Source organism: Varanus komodoensis, unplaced genomic scaffold (genome assembly GCF_004798865.1).
Source record: "Varanus komodoensis strain SLA01 unplaced genomic scaffold, ASM479886v1 scaffold2, whole genome shotgun sequence".
NCBI lineage: Eukaryota > Metazoa > Chordata > Lepidosauria > Squamata > Varanidae > Varanus > Varanus komodoensis.
This window is the reverse complement of record NW_025335568.1, coordinates 36,996,107-37,012,383: the sequence shown is the minus strand read 5'-3', so window position 1 is coordinate 37,012,383 and position 16,277 is coordinate 36,996,107.

Genomic DNA, 16,277 nt, shown 5'->3' with positions numbered 1-16,277 from the left:
GAGTTAGAGTCATTTCCTTGTTCCAGTTCCATTAACTTCCTCAGTGTATTGTCTATATACCAATCAACCTCTGATGTGTTTCACATAATGTGGGTAGCAGAAAACAACTTCTTTACCTTGTAAACAATTCTGGCTAGACACAGTTCCTTTTTCTCTCATGGCTTTTTGGGGGGAAAAATTGGCACAGTCCATATTTACCCTGGCAGTGGAGATTAAGTCAAGAATTCAGACATTTACGAACAGTGTTGGCCACCCTGCAGAATTAATGATATATACTTTGAGCTTAACAACATTTTGGTCAATACATGTATGACCTAGGTACAGACAACAGCAGATAAGTTTGACTGATGCAGCTATGACCAGAAGTTTCTGAATGCCTTAAATTGTCTTCGGACATGAAGCTGATCAAACATTTGGAACTAAGAGAGAGCCATTTACTTAATTTTCGCAAGACAGAATAGCTACTGCCAAGTATGAAATAACTAATCATTTAAAATTAAACCTGCTGAAATCATAGTTTTAAAAAATCACCAAGTTCTCATGGCGAGTCATTACAGTCAAGGAAATAGTTTTTCATCTAAGGGCCACACTCCAGAGTATAATCACAGATGTTAACCCTAAGGCCACAGTTTGGAAAAGAATAACTAACTTTTTCATACCTTGATGTCTGCCACTGAATATGCCTGTTAAATAAGCACCACCATTCTGAAAAATATAAGTGGGTAAACAAAGTTGGAAAAACAATATCTCTAACCACACAGCAAAATATAGACAACATTTTGTAGGTGATACCCTTGATCATAGAACAGTGCACCCCTCCTCTCTGGGACGGTTGTCCTCTCCCACCGAGTGTACAGCTTTGAGAGTCATGCACATGGCATGCATTGTGCTTGAGGAAGGCGACACCTGTCTAGCCACCAAATCAGCCAAATCAACCCTGGCAAACAATGCAGTGACAGCTGTTGCAGCCAGGTTGCCCTCACACTAAACCTTTTGTAGACAATGGCAAAATATGAAAGGTTTAACCCCTTCCAAATGTATTTCACAGCCAAAGAGATGCATGCTTAGCAGCTGTGATGGGACAGCACCCTTTGTAGGCAGTGCAAATAATTTTCATGAATATTAGTCCATTTATATTATTAAACTGGGAACACATTCACAGTTAATTCTTGGCAATGGTTTGCCACTGGTTCTGTTCTTGCTACAGTCTGTTATGTAGAATTATAACATCCTTGATGTACTTTTTAGAAGCATATGTATGACCAAAGTGGAAAAATGCCCCCAGTGCTAGTTACCATGAAAGGCCTGTAAAGTAAAGATGCCCATTAGAGTTGGTGCCAGAATGATACAGGAAGAGTTTTACAGTATTAGCCTGAGCAGGGCAGGGGGATGGAGTGGGGAAAGAAGGAAGGGATGACAGTCAGCCTTTGCTTCAGGCAGTTAGATGTCTTGGACCAGCATTGTGGGACTGAAAACAATCCAAGCTTTGTACTCCGATTTATGTAGAGTTCACAAACAATCCAAGCTTTGTACTCCAGCAACCTCTGCAACAATCCCAGTTTGTTTATTGTCAGCCCCAAGAAATGTATAACTGACTTGGTTCCTATGATCTACTACAGTTCATGATGGAGCTACTGGGTCAGTACCAAGAGCAAGCATTACTGCCTTCTCAAAACCAAACATTTAAATGTAGTGACTGGAAAATACGGACATGGAAAAGATGCTAGTTTTATTGTTAGTTGGACAGCTTTTAACAGCAACTAACTGAAAATTCTTTAAGAACATAAGAAGATTCTTTAAGAACATAAGAAGAGACCTGCTGTTTCAGATCAATGATCTGTGTAGCAACATCCTAATCCAAAGAGCAGCCAGTGCTTCCAGGAAATACAAGCCAGGATGTACGTAGGCAGTGGTTGTACTCTGGAGATTCTGCCTCTAAATATGGAAGTTTCATTTCAGTATTACAGCAAACTTCCATGCAATACTATATAGCAGAACTAATGAGGGCACATACATTTATGTAATCATTGATTCAGTGCAGAGGTAAGACACATAATCTATCAAGCTGGGTTATGAGTATAGGGAAAATTCATGAGAAATGACTGTGAGCCATATATGAAAGGACTTATTTTATACAGTTATGTGTATTTTATATTGTTATTTATGTATTTTAATTTATTTGTAAGCCGCCCCAAGGCTTCGGCGAATGGGGCGGCCTAGACATTTTCTAAATAAATAAATAAATAAATAGAGGGCTGGATAGATGTATTTCTATGAAAATTCTACACTAAAAGCTATGTTACCAATGGGTTTTAAAAGAATGGGGCGTGTCAAAGTAATGATGGTGGGTGTCAGAATGGGGTGGTGGAGAGGAATTCCCTGTTATCCTTATTTGGCATAGAAAAGAACTGGAGAATCCAAATTGAGCACACTAATGAAATGCAGATATCGGGTGTGAATTGAAACTAATTAGTGTTTCAGATCATTGAGCTGCCGGAAAACCATTTTAAAAAGAACGTCTAAGTTAAGTCTCTTTCCAAATGCCTAATTAAACACAGTTCTGGCCTGAATAAGGGAGAAAAGGTATTGTTGCTTGGTGCATAGTACTCAACAAAGTGATTTAGGCAGGCAGGCAGTGAATTAGCTGACAAAGGCCCTCTTTTATTTCATGTGTTGGTCCAAAAGAAGTTTCTGAGTTACATGGATGGTGGGTGTGAGATCCAGAGGACAGGATGAGTAAGGAAACATTGTGTAATATGAAGGTGGTGAAGAAGAGAATAGTTAATAAGCCCTGTGGTGATCGGCTTGAATATGGACAGATTTGATATGGGTACATACCATGTTTCCCCACAAATAAGACCATGTCTTATATTAATTTTTGCTCCAAAAGATGCATTAGGGCTTATTTTCAGGTGATGTCTTATTTTTTCTTACGAAAACTGTGAGATACTTGCCCTGAGAGTCCTCCATGATTCCTTTCTTGTACTTGACAGAATAGCTCTTTCTTTTTGCACTCATCTTGTCTGGGGGTCAAAATATTATTCCCTATAAATCTACCATTAAATAAAGTGTTAATTGAAGACTTACAAGACAGGAGTGGCAACATGCAAGTGCATTAAGTATGTCTTTTACAACATATGATGTATTTAATTATGAAACATGTCTGTTCGTTATAAAGTGTGCATGTTATTCGTGCATTGTGTCTGTACTCCGATTGGTCATTCGGCAATAAGTCTCAAGTTCATCTGTTTACATAGGCATTTACCTCTCGTCCAAAGGTGCCCACGTGGGGATTTACAAATACTGAATTATAATTTATATTATCATTTATTTTAAGTATTAATGCCAATAAGATTTATCTATATTTACTTATATATCAATATTATTATTTTATAATTCAATATGTCCATCATGTTTTGCAAAGGATGTACTAAATGCCTCCATCTGGCTGATGATCTTAACTGGGTTTATTTTGGAGATAGGGCTTATATTATGAGCATCCTGAAAAGTCACGCTAGGGCTTATTATCCAGTTAGGTCTTATATTTGGGGAAATAGGGTAAATACTGCACTTGTGGCCATATTTGACATACATTTGTACTTCACATGTTCTATCACTAGCAGATAAGGAAGTACATGATTTTCTCATCAGTTAAGCATGTCAATGTAATTTATACCTTCTACTGGGTGAAATGCTTGAATTGCTGCAACAGTAGAATTCATTAACACTAGGGATGGGCAAATCTGTCAATCTGGATTCATCTCAGTTTCTCATTTTTCCATTCTTTGGTTTGTCTTAAACTTGGGAACTGCTTCAGAATTCAGTTCAGTGTTCCTGAACTTTGATCATTTTTGTGAGTAGTTTTGTGCACAATTGTCTTAGTAAATGCATTTTTGTATGCCTTTTTGCATAACATACAAACTTTTGCAAGCATTTTTCTTACTATAACAATTTTTAAAATATTATTCCAACTTATATGCATTTTGTATGCATTTTTAATTGTGTAACTCCATTGCAAAATTCAGAGAGAGGCAAACTTCAAAGGCTGAGTTTCAATTTACACATTAGTTTGAAAGTGAGAAATTAAGTAAATTTACATTAAAATGCTTACTAAATGTACTTCTGCCCCATCCATAATTACCAAGAATGCAGGGCAGGTTTGTGTATCAGAGCAACAGCCGTAACCCAGCCTGCAAATACGCTTTGCCCAATGCTGCACTTAATGGATGATTCAGGTATTCTCGCTTCTTTGCACTCAGTCCTCCCACACATATCTTAGAAGATTCCAGGACAGAACCTGTCTTGTTTCCTCTCGCCTTGATGATCATTTTGTCCACTGTTTACATTCAATGAGTTTTTGGCCTGATCTATACCTTCAATCGGCAAAAGGAGAAGGGGACGGCAGAGAAGGAGGCGGCTAGATGGAGTCACTGAAGCAGTCAGCATGAGCTTAAGTGGACTCCAGGGGATGGTGGAGGACAGGAAGACCTGGAGGGGTGTTGTCCATGGGGCCGCGGTGAGTCGGATGGAACTTTGCAACTAGCAAGCAAATAATACCTTCAATGCAAAGAATTAAGTAGCAGGGTGAACTGGACCACTTCAGACTGGAGGTGGGAAATGCTTCAGTTGTGATGGCTTCAATGCATAAAAATATCCTGCAGATAGAAAGTGGAAGATTCTGCCTTAGCTCTCTCTCTTTGCTGTGCTTGGTTTCTAGCCACAGATTCATTTTTTTTTTAAGTACCATAGAACATTTAAAAAATGACACCCCATTTCCAGTCTAAAGTGATACTATTCATTCTGTCATCTCAGGTTTCTACCACCTCAGTATGTTAGGCTTAGTTATCAAAGAATAAAATATTCTGAAATATATTCTTCTCTTAGCTCATGGCATATAGAGCTCTGTTCAACAAAAGCATTTACTGAAAATTTGAATTTTGATTTAAAAAAAATCTAGAAGGCAGTAGTAGTAAGCAAAACATTTGAAAAGTTAAACCTTCCAGATGAGTGAGATTTAAAGTAAGGCTACCAATGAAGTTACAGAGGCACAGATGGGGGGAAAAATCATCCAGATGCTCAAGCATTCTTAGTAACATGCAACCTTATTGTGGAATCCAGCTGACTTGGCAAGGTCTGACTCTGCCATGCTTTGTAACAGTGTCCCCAGTGGCTAGGCAAAGTCAAACTGTATCCTTTCATTTCCTCAAGATGAGAAGAGAGTCAAGCTGTAAGCACTTTCTCCTAAGTATATATTACAGTCAAAATATTGCTGAGTCAACCCGACTAACAGCATGCACTGCTGCAAGAGGTTATTACGGGACTTTTGTCTTCCAAGCCAGGGAGAAATATTCATTCTCACTTGTCAGGTCAACATTATTTCTTTAAAAAGGTGAAGGGTATTAACTCTGTTTTACTGAAATATTCTGTTTCTTATTTGAAGATCACAAAGAACTTCAAGTACATTGACTAGTAGTTTGCTTCGTTTTTCACACATGAGTGATACAAACATACAATTGTACACTGAAAGCAGAAAATGAAAAAGGAGCATTTGTAATTCAAATTTGTGTTCTAGTCATTGTGGGGTTTTCATTCTTTTCATAAACTGATTTAAACAAGCATTGCTGCACCTTTATTATATGTCAATCTTGTTTATGAAGGCTGTATTGGTATTATGTATAACTGGACTGTACCAGTTGCCTTTTTAGAAGGGCTGAATCAATACTTCGCATTCAGGTTGGCAAAGTTAAAGTCATTTCTGAGAACTGCTTCACACTTTACTGAGCAATTAAGTTCGTGTGATTGCACTGATGTTTATGTCCATTCATGTAGAAGGAACATGTGCTGGGGAACTGCAGCCAGACATGCGTCCCCAAGTGCCTTCCCACTATAAATGTTTGCAATTGTAAACTGGTACACTGGTTTACTGGTGTACCTACAGGAAATGCAGTACCCTGGCCTGAACGTCATGTCTTTGAATGTTAGTGTGCATACATGTGCAGACTGTGGTACCTCCATAAGGACATCTCTATACTTACTTCATTGTTATGATGTGGACAGCACTTGTGCATGCACTGGTTGCATGCCTGAAAACAAGTGATGTTGTATCACTTACCTGCATTGTTGACACCTGCAAAGAATGACATGGGTGTCAAAAGGGACTGTCAGGGATGAGGAGCACCTAGTCCTGGAGCCTGAGGTCATTTTAGAAGATGTTTGGGCAAGCAGAACCTCTCAGTGGTCTCCCACATCCCACATCCCCAACAACCCCGAGGGCCTTCAGACCTAGACATGACAGTCATGGGTCCAGAGATTACAGTCCCAGTTGTCTGAGTCCCTGGCTGGCTCTTGGGCACCCATCAACCCCAGGATGGAACGGACAGAGGAAGACAGGCAGGAGCTTCAAGGCCACCAGCAAAGTGCCTAGTTCACCAGTGCCCTTTGGAGGAAGGGGAAGTGTATGAGCACCTGCCCAGATCAGGGCCTGGCTAAGAACAAGGAAAGGAGAGACCATCCAGTTTCTACGTAAGCCATCACTTTGAACTGTATCATTGCTGAAGCAATAGCTCCATTAGAACACCAAGTCCAGCACAAAACCTTCCTGAGCCAGAGAAATGGATATCCACGTCACAGATATTATCTTTGATGTTATTGTTACTGCATGGTGATGCTCCCTTACTCTGTCATGTACCAGAGATCTGAAAAATCTGAATTCCTCTGAATTTCTAAAAGAAAAATGGGATATGATTGATGCGACAGGATGTGACTGGGTTTCTTCTTGGTGTATTTTATACAGTTAAAAGTTTCAACATTTTAAACTTGCAAAAAGTAGGCAGTATAGGGAATTTGGGAAGTTAACATGTATTTCTGTGATAGATACCTCTGTGATAGTTAGATGTGAATGCTGGACTGGAATTAGAATGACTCCTCAAATATTAAATTTCCCTTAAATTTCAGCATTAAATATTAGTGCTATCTTAATCTGAAATGGGACATTATAGTACTTATCAACCCTCTAATTCCTTTGCAACCTTCCAGTCTCCTTGCAACTATCCTGGGTGGAAGGCTGAAACACATTATTAGCAGCAATAATTGGTGACAGTATTATTACTGAGCAAGATTACAGTCCAATAAAAAAGGGATAATTTACTGTTGTCTATAGGACAAAGATTAATTTAGTTCATTGGTAGAGGGGACAGGGCTGATCATTTACTAGGAACATATTACAGCTTTCAAGGACTGATGGTAAAAGATTCAACACACCTCAATTGTTAAACACTTATAGCATTTGTTCAGGATATTAAATTGCATTCTAAATATTGCTTAATCAGTGGAATGCTAAGAAATGTTAGCACATTTTGACCTTCTCCCCTACCTCTGAAAACTAAGAAATAACTTTTCCATTATTGACTGAATTTTCCAGCACCCATCACCACAGAAACATGCAAGGTTACTATCAAAAGTAAAAACCCCTAATACAAGCCACTGAATATTTCATCTTAATGATAATATGGCCTACAGAAGAGTTGAACTGTGTATTAACCTTTGAAATAGCTTTTGATAAAAGACTTAGCCAGTCCTTGCTCTTTTCACCCCTTAGTACATTAACTTAGTGTTAAAGCCGAAGTCAGAGCATTTCAACTTGCACCTCACCATTCACTGCTATTTAAGCCAAGACTCTATTACACACCGATTACATGAAAATCAATATTAATGGAGGAGATGAGAAATAATCGTAACAGACAGCAAGGTGTTCAAAGACAAAAAAAGTGAATTTCAAATAGAAATGGAGGTATTGTCTTGCCTGCAACAGAGGGAAACACCTGGAGGGACTGAGGACACCTCCTCAACGCTTAGTGTGTTTCCGCTGTTGGAGGACGGGCGTTGCGCCTGCATCCCCTAAACTGGCTTGCTTTCCCCAGGTGCCATGGAGTGCAGATCCTGTGCCACCCCTGGAGTAAAAGGATGTCTTGAATGCCCATCTCACCAGTTTCTGAATATGGAACGGAGAGGGGACACCTTCTTGTCCTTTGCCTCTCCCCATTATGTTTTGGACCAACTCTGCCAAGAACAATTTTGATGTCAATATAATTGAGAACAGAGTTGAGCCAGATCTGTATACACGCTGAAGGGCAGGCACAGCCGTTTCTCAGGTTATCTGCTTTGCAAATCCTGTTCCTGTAAATATGCCTGGCTCTCTTGTCTGGAGTTGCCTATCACAGGCAGCACGTCTGTTTTTCATGGCACGTTTAGTAATTAATTAATTAACAATTTTAGAAAATAATTTTCTCTAGGCATTTTACAATGTAAACTTGATAGTGACACAAAGCTCCGATAAAAATATCAAACAAACATTCTAACACAGCATAACATTTAATATCGGGCATTAGAGGCAAAATCACATCACAAGGATTGTACTAATAAAATGCTAAACATGCTGAAATACTTTAAAATATTTTAAATGTCTGAACAACAGGAAATCCTTTCTGCCTGCTGCTGACAATATAGCAGTGTATTTTCCAGGTGAGGTTCCCTTAGGAGTGTATTGCAGAAGTGTGGGGCCAACAAAAAACTCTCTGTGGTTGCCACCCCCCAAGTTGCAGAATGAAGGGGGATTAGAAAAAGGGCTTGTGTGGATGGCCATGAGCAGGTACCCAAGATACAGGTTCCATCAGATCCTAAGGTCCCAAGCTGTGCAGAACATGGTAAATAAAAATCACTACTTTTAAATGGGGCCAGAAACTAACTGGAAGGCAGTGCATATGAAAGGATCATATTTGCTTGGTCCCAGTTATAATTCTCATAGCTAAGTGAAGACTCTATACTATCTTCAAAGGCAACCCTACTTTAAATGTATTAAAATAATCCAAACTGGAAATTACCAGGGCATGAATCTTTGCAGTTAGGCTATCCACTTCCAAATAGCTTGTATCTCAGATACCAACCAAAACTGGTAAGGGATGCCCCATGCCCCAACCCTAACCCTCTAATGGTAGTGACGGATACAGGAATACCCCCAAGTTATGTGAGTGATCTTTCCAGGTGTGGGGTAACCCACTCTAGAACAGATTAAATCCCACTCATCTGCTCTGCATTAGCTGTGCCTCTGCCTTGTCTGGATTTAGCTTCAGTTTGTTAGCCTTATATAATCCATTATGGCAGCAAAGCACCAATCCATTATCTCCACAGCTTAATGTGGCTCTGATCAGGAAAACCTGAGTTGTGTGGATACTGATGACAATAAACTTCAACCCACCAAAAGAGCTCACTCGTTTCATGTAGATGTTAAACAGAATGGGGGACAAGACAGAACTTCGTAAGAAGCAAAGATTCTATAGAGTCATCCAGAAATCATCCAGCTCCACCTTTGGAAAGCACTGATAAAAGCAGAACTAGCACAAAGCAATCATGCCTTCTCCTAAGTCTGACAACTCCTCCAGAAGAATGCATGAGTAATGAGTGGTGGTGCTGGAAGCTGCTGTGAAGTCAAGAAGAGCCAATGGCATTCCATTCCCCTGTTTCTCTACGAACCAACATAACTGCCAGCCTTTGGCTCTTCCAGTGCCCTGCACAGCACAGATTAGGGTGGTCAGCACTTCAGTCGACCTCCCAGCTAGAGTACCCAGTCTTGCCATCATCTGTTACAGACAATGAGTCCTCAGAAGAATATTTATCTCCCCAGCCTTGCTGATGTCTCAGGCTACAAAATTAGGGAAGGACCCTTTTGTAGCTCCTCAGGCTAACTACTCTACAGGTCTTGTCAGCCTACATAAGACCAGTTAGCTTTAGCTTTCTCCTGAGAGAGTTCTACCCAGCAGGATCTATTTAGAGATACCCAAGTTCATCTTGCTTGTTCTGCTCACAACAGTTAATACAAGCTTCCCATGTAAGGTTCAAGGGAATCCGAGGGTCCCGGTCAACCCACCCGTGGGAACAAAGAAGAACAGCAACATCCGGGGGGGGGTGGATTTAAAGATGGGGAGTCTCTTGGATGGAGAACTCCAGCCTCCTGAGGAGGTGAACCAAAAGTCCATCAACACAGCCGCAGGATGGTCCAATTAGGATCTCAGGGAGAAGAATGCAGGCGCACCTGGTTCCTTCTTGAGACAGGCACAGAAGGGTTCATAAGCAAAGCTTTGGGTGAAGGGGGGCAGAGAGGGTTCAACATTTCACTTTGTGTATGCTTAGTGACTTCTATGTACAAAGACTTTTAACAAGAAGTGTTGGAGAGTCTGTTGCCGCTGCGGGGCTCCACTCACAACAATGCATCTTTCTAGATTGAAGACCACCCATAAGTGCTTGTAGTGCTGTAGTTTTGGATGCATATTTCTTATTTACTTTATTTAAAAGATGTATATACTACTCCATATTCCAGTATGGAGATTTCAGAGCAGTGAACAGTAAAACATGAACAATCAATCAATCAATAAAGTGTTAAAACAAGACCAGCAAAAATATATTTAAAAACACTTACCAAGTCTCATTTAAAGTAATCAGGTTTTGCAGAGCTGGGTTACATTAGGCTTCTCAATAGCTGGCACTGCAGGGAGCACTCCACATGAAATAAATTTCCTACAAGGAAGTAAATTTTCTGTACAAAATGAATCCTGCATGTAGCCACATAAGACAAAGGCATAAGATCTAAGGTCCAGATTACCCAAGCAAGTTGTTCACCCACATCATCTTCATACTTTTCCTCAGATAAAATTTTGCATTGCATAAAGCATTATCTGCTGCTCTCCAAAGATCACAGACATACACAAGATAAAGCTGCAATTTCATGGATATGACTCATGTATGTACAGCTGCTGAACATGTGCTGCTGCAACCACATGCATTATTGCTGGGAAATTCGATATGAGTGGTGACATCCATGTGGGGTTTTTGACCGTGGGTATTTGGCATACAAGGGGTAGGAAGCAGTTTTTTGACTGTAAACACTGGCTCTATTTCACCACAAGTACCCAGAGTGGGAAACTGTGACCGATACACATGAAACAGAATAATGTGTGCTTTTGGCACACCTGATGAACTGCGTGGGATTCATATAATACAAAGTGGGGACATTCCTCAAGTTACAAAAAGCACCCAGATGCTTCTGAAACACTCAAAATTCCCCAGCCACTAGTATATACAAGAGCCATGGCTTAGAGTTCAAAAAACATTTTCCATTGTCTTCAGGTTTCTGCACATACCCCTTACTGATGAAACAGGAAGCCTCAATGCATTATGAAACTACAACTTGGTATATTCCTATTCTTCCCATCCCTGTCCTGCTTTGCTTTTATGTTCGAGTTGAGTACCATGCAAATTGCACAAGTGAAGGACATGTTTAAATAAGTTTACAGCTTTTCCACTTCAAAGGAAAAGCTACTGTTACACAGCAACACAAGTTATCCTGTGAGTACAGACTCTTACCAAAAATGTCTTGGTTTCTCCTAGTTTTGACTATACAGACTTGCAGAGTAATAAGAGCTGCAGTTTCAGCATTTTTAATGGACTGTTTAAAATAAGCAACGTTATGAAGCTCAAAAGGCTAATCTTACAGGCTGAAGCAATTTGTGCAAGCAGTGCCTACCTTGTGGACACAGCGATCAGGTGTCTGAAACAGAATATTTAGAATTGTATTTTCTGTTAAAACACATATGCTAATTCTGAAGGACAATATTCAAAACCAATGGATGCCTGGATATGCAAAAGACTAGTTACAAATGTTAGGTAAATGTTTTATTGAACTTTTGGAAGAGAACTGTAGAGTAGAATACATATGGAGCATAAACAACTAGTGCCGTCAGTTTTCATCAGACATCTGTGGGATTTTTCAATTTTTAGCTTACCTAACATGGACCTAACTGAGAATCTGAAGCCCATCCAGCTCCTTTTAGGACCACAGAGCAACTGTCCCAAGGGCAACTACTGGGGTCATCACATTCGATGCTACAAGGAGGAAAGAGATTATCCATGCTCATCTCTTAGCTACTCGGCCATTTTCAAGCTTTTGTGGTTGATATTCAAGGTGGTAAACAACTCAAGACAGGATACCTAGCAAACCATCTCCTCTATACACCAAACAAACCCCAGGATCTTCCAAGGAGGCTTTGTTGGTTGTTCCACAGCCAACAACTTGTCATCAAATGGCACCATGGGTGCCATCAGAGAGGTTTCCAAGGGACCCATCTTGACAGCAATAGAGGAGAGATTTAACCGTGCCTCCGTAGAAAGCAAAGTGTCTTGAGCTATCCCTGAGCAATGCATTGAGTACATTTTTGTAACATAAATGTGGAGCTCATCTTGCCATCCAAGTAATAGATTAAAAAAAATCTTACTTCAGGCAGCCCCATGAGACAGGAATCAATGTCTGAATAATGCAGCAATATTTGGCCTTAACTTTGCGGGTTCATTTGGTCCCTGCTTTCGACAGTTATACACCTTTAGCAAGCATTTACTAAATGCTTGCAAAATACAAGGCTTGAGGATGTTTTAAAAAGGATCAGGGCCTGAAATACCACAGCAGAGAACAATAAATTGGGGTGGGGAAGTCCAAGAATTCTGTAGCTATAAAGGCCTTTTCATGAGAACTTTTAAGCAAGAAAGTAGCCCATGTCAGTTTATAAAAGCAGAGGAGGGGAAGAAGGAGTATGTGTCATCACTCCCATGGCATTGATGGAAACAATAAGAGCTTTCCAGTGCCAACAGTCTGAACAAACGTGTGAAAATTGGTGAAGGGGTATTACCATATTGCAGCAGGAAAAACCCCCAAATAAACGCAAGGGCTCCAGTCAATATTTGTGTAAGGAAACATGTCACTACTTCGACTGGACTCTGCTGGACAAATAAAATTCTTGAGCAACTTTATAGCCACTTGCTCAAAAGAAGACATACTCCACATTTGGCACATGGCATTCTCATGCTAATGCAATGCACTGCAGTGCCGAGCTCTTTCATTGTTAATGCTCTGTCTCCCATTTCCTTCGGCCCAGTTAGTGGCTGGCACAGCTGCTGGAATCTACCTCACACTGAGGAAGGAGTGAGGCTTTATGGTTTGCAGCTGTGGTGTTCCCAGGCGGACAATGGTCGGCGAGAGCACACTGCATTAGCAGAGATTATTGTTCCATTTAGCCTCTATACAATTTTTTAAAAGCACTCTGTATATTGCTTGCTTCATGCGTTATTTGTTCGGGTCAACTTCGGCAAAAGCCGGGCACATGGACACAAATACAGGGCAGCTGTACCTCCAGCCATCCCAGTAGGAAGAAAAATACAAACATTGTTGAAGTGAAATTGGATGGTTGGTTGTTGTTTCCAAGGCGCACCACCCCCCACCTGCCCTCTCCCAGCCACCTGTTCACGAAGGCCTTGTGGGTGAGCTTTCCCTCGCTGTCTCACAGAGTACATCTTGTTCCTCCCAGCAAAGAATTTCCATCTCAGGAAGAAAAGCTAGAAAGGATATTTTCAAGGAGAGAAAAAAACCCGTGTGAGATCGGCTGCACCATTAGATTAGTTTCTAAGTGTGCAGTCTTAACTGGGAACAAGCACTGATGAATTCAATAACACTTCTTTTGAGAAAACATGGATAAGGAAGATGCAGTATAAATACTTGCAGGCCTTTAATGCACTACTTCAGGGCATGATCTGAAGGCATAATGTGGCAACTTTGTAAGGAAGTAGCATAGATTAGGGCTACCTACAGCTGAACCAAAATGCCTCAGGACAGTTGAGATTTCTGAGAAAATCTTCCCCACCTCCATCCCCACCCTACCAATGAAGACCATTTTGTGGAATGTTGTCTCCCATTTGATACTCGTTCAGGGGCATTATGGGGGATGGAGAATGGTGACTGGGCTGTGTGAAAGAGACTCTACTGTTGCTGATATTGCCGCTTGAGGCAACAGCAAAATGGAAAAAAGAAAAGGGAATTTAAAAGGGTGAGGGAGGTCTTTGGGGCGGGGGAGGGGGGGAAGGAAGAAGTTTTTGTAATGCGAAGTCCTCATCTCCCAGGAAAGTGTTGGAGAATTTAGCCTCCTAGAGGTTATCTGGCAAAATCCACCCACAAGCAAATACTCTCCAGGATACTGCAAGTTGTCCTTAATGTGTTTATGACTGAGGCACAAGATGAGCAGAATGTTCAGTTCATGCAGCAATTAATTTACTGCACCATCATTATCCTGCTTTTAACAGATTTATGAGAGGTGCATGTAGACAAACTGTCATTTTGCAAAAACTTCAGTACTCCCCTTTGATCCCCACTTACTCTCAGCTGTCACATTAGTCACAAAAATGATTTTTATTCAGGGTTAACCTACAAGTTTAGCTGGCATGAACAACACTTGCCACAAATCCTTCCCTTAGGATCCTTATAGTCCCTCTGGAGGTTCCTTCAATAAAATGGATTGCCATTCAAAGAGTCCATCAACTCTGTATAAAATCAAGTTATTCTATTACGCGCTCTGGTTCCTATATCCCCTCCTATATGACTGTCTTTTGTTTAACTGCTGTGACACAGGGTTGGGCATGTGACACACTAAGGCAGTGAGGTCATCCAATGCACAAGTGAGTGTAAGGGGTGGGAACACCCTCAGAGCAAGCTAGAAGAGGCCCACAGCTCCACAGGTCTGAGGAGAGGTTCTGTTCTCCACAGAACAGAGGGTGCTGTGGGAACTTTGTGGCATTTCCATTCGCCCTACACCTTCTCTAGCAGTTGTACTTCACCATAGCAGAGTCATGCTGTGCTAAGTAATGACAAGATAACAGGGAAAACCCAGTAAGTCTTCTTGTCTCCTTACTGTCAGTGTTGGAGGACTGGCCACAACTTCCCATCATTGTTATGCTAACCACGTCACAGTGAAAATTTAATGCCGATAGCTGGATAGTATTAATGCAACAGGAGGCCAAGAGGGTGCATGGTTCAAATCATACCCTGACCATGAATTGTCTAGGTGCTTTCCAGCAACCCATCACTCTCATCCAAAGGAGGCACATACACAAATCTGTTGTACAGAGATAAAAATACTGCCCTGCCTTGTGTGGCTGTTGCAACTGTATTTAAAAGTACTTTGCAAATGCTAGATGTTACTGCCATTAGAGAAATGTCAAACATACCAGACCTTTTAAATAAATGGTTGTACTGTTTTTAATATGAGAAAAATGTGAAATCGAGTGAAAAAGAGAATGCCTCATGTAGGTCAATCTTGACTGTGTTGTCCCTTCAGTGGAGAATATATGTAGGCAATGAAGAGAATGGATTTCCTTGGAGTACTTCCAAGGGCAGTAACTTCCTGGATTATCTTTTTCAGCTGATGAAGTTCTTCCTCTAGTTATTTCCCAGCCCATATATAGATTAAACAGTTTCTGTAAATAGCTTATCAACCAAAGTAGTGCATCTTGTAAAAACAGTTGCTCAATATATCCCTGTGCCATTTGGGTAGATAAACAAACACAATGAAACCAAGGCACTGGTTCAAGGTAGATATTACAATAAGCCATGGTTAAGGATGCTTAACCATGGTAGGCAGGACAAAAACGGACAGGTAACGAACCAGACTGCAAGGATTACATCTCCTAGGGTGAGAAAGGAAACAGCTCTCATCCTTTGAGATTTCAGGTGAAACAAAAGTCCTTCCCTGGGGCCAGAAAAGCAGGGCTGCTTAAGTTGCCTTATGTTGTCCACCAGGTTCCTGGGGGCTTTGTGCTACACAACTCCTTTAAGTAGAGTACTCCTGGAGTAGAAGCATGCAAATATGGATCCCTGCATGTTCCCAAGTAGGCTGAAGGCAAGCTAATGACAATGAAGAAGAAGGAACAATTGGGGAAGAAAAGGGAAGAAGCAAACCTAAGGAGTAGCTACAAGTAGCTGGATAAAAACCAAGTCTTCTTGTGAAAACTTGGATTTAAGGAAGGCATTTCTCCCCATATATATATAAATATAGAGGATATCAAGGTTAGCCTGGTTCTTTACAAACTGAAAAGAAGATCTGGGTTACTAAGCTTTCCTTGTGCAAAAGCTTGTGTGTGCATATCCTACATGTTGGTCCCTAATCTTTAGTAATGCCAGTGATTCTTATCAAAAGTTCATTCCTATGCATATTTAGACAGAACAAACACCTATAACTCCCAACATTCCCTAGCTGGTTTGGGAATTGTTGGACTTTTTCATGCATAAAAATATACCCTTGTTAATTTTACTGGTAGAAACAGTACCTTTTATCATGATCTTTTAGCCTTGCCAGGGGTATGATTGGACAGATAAAGAGGTATACCCTGGATGGCTTGTGTACAGAAGA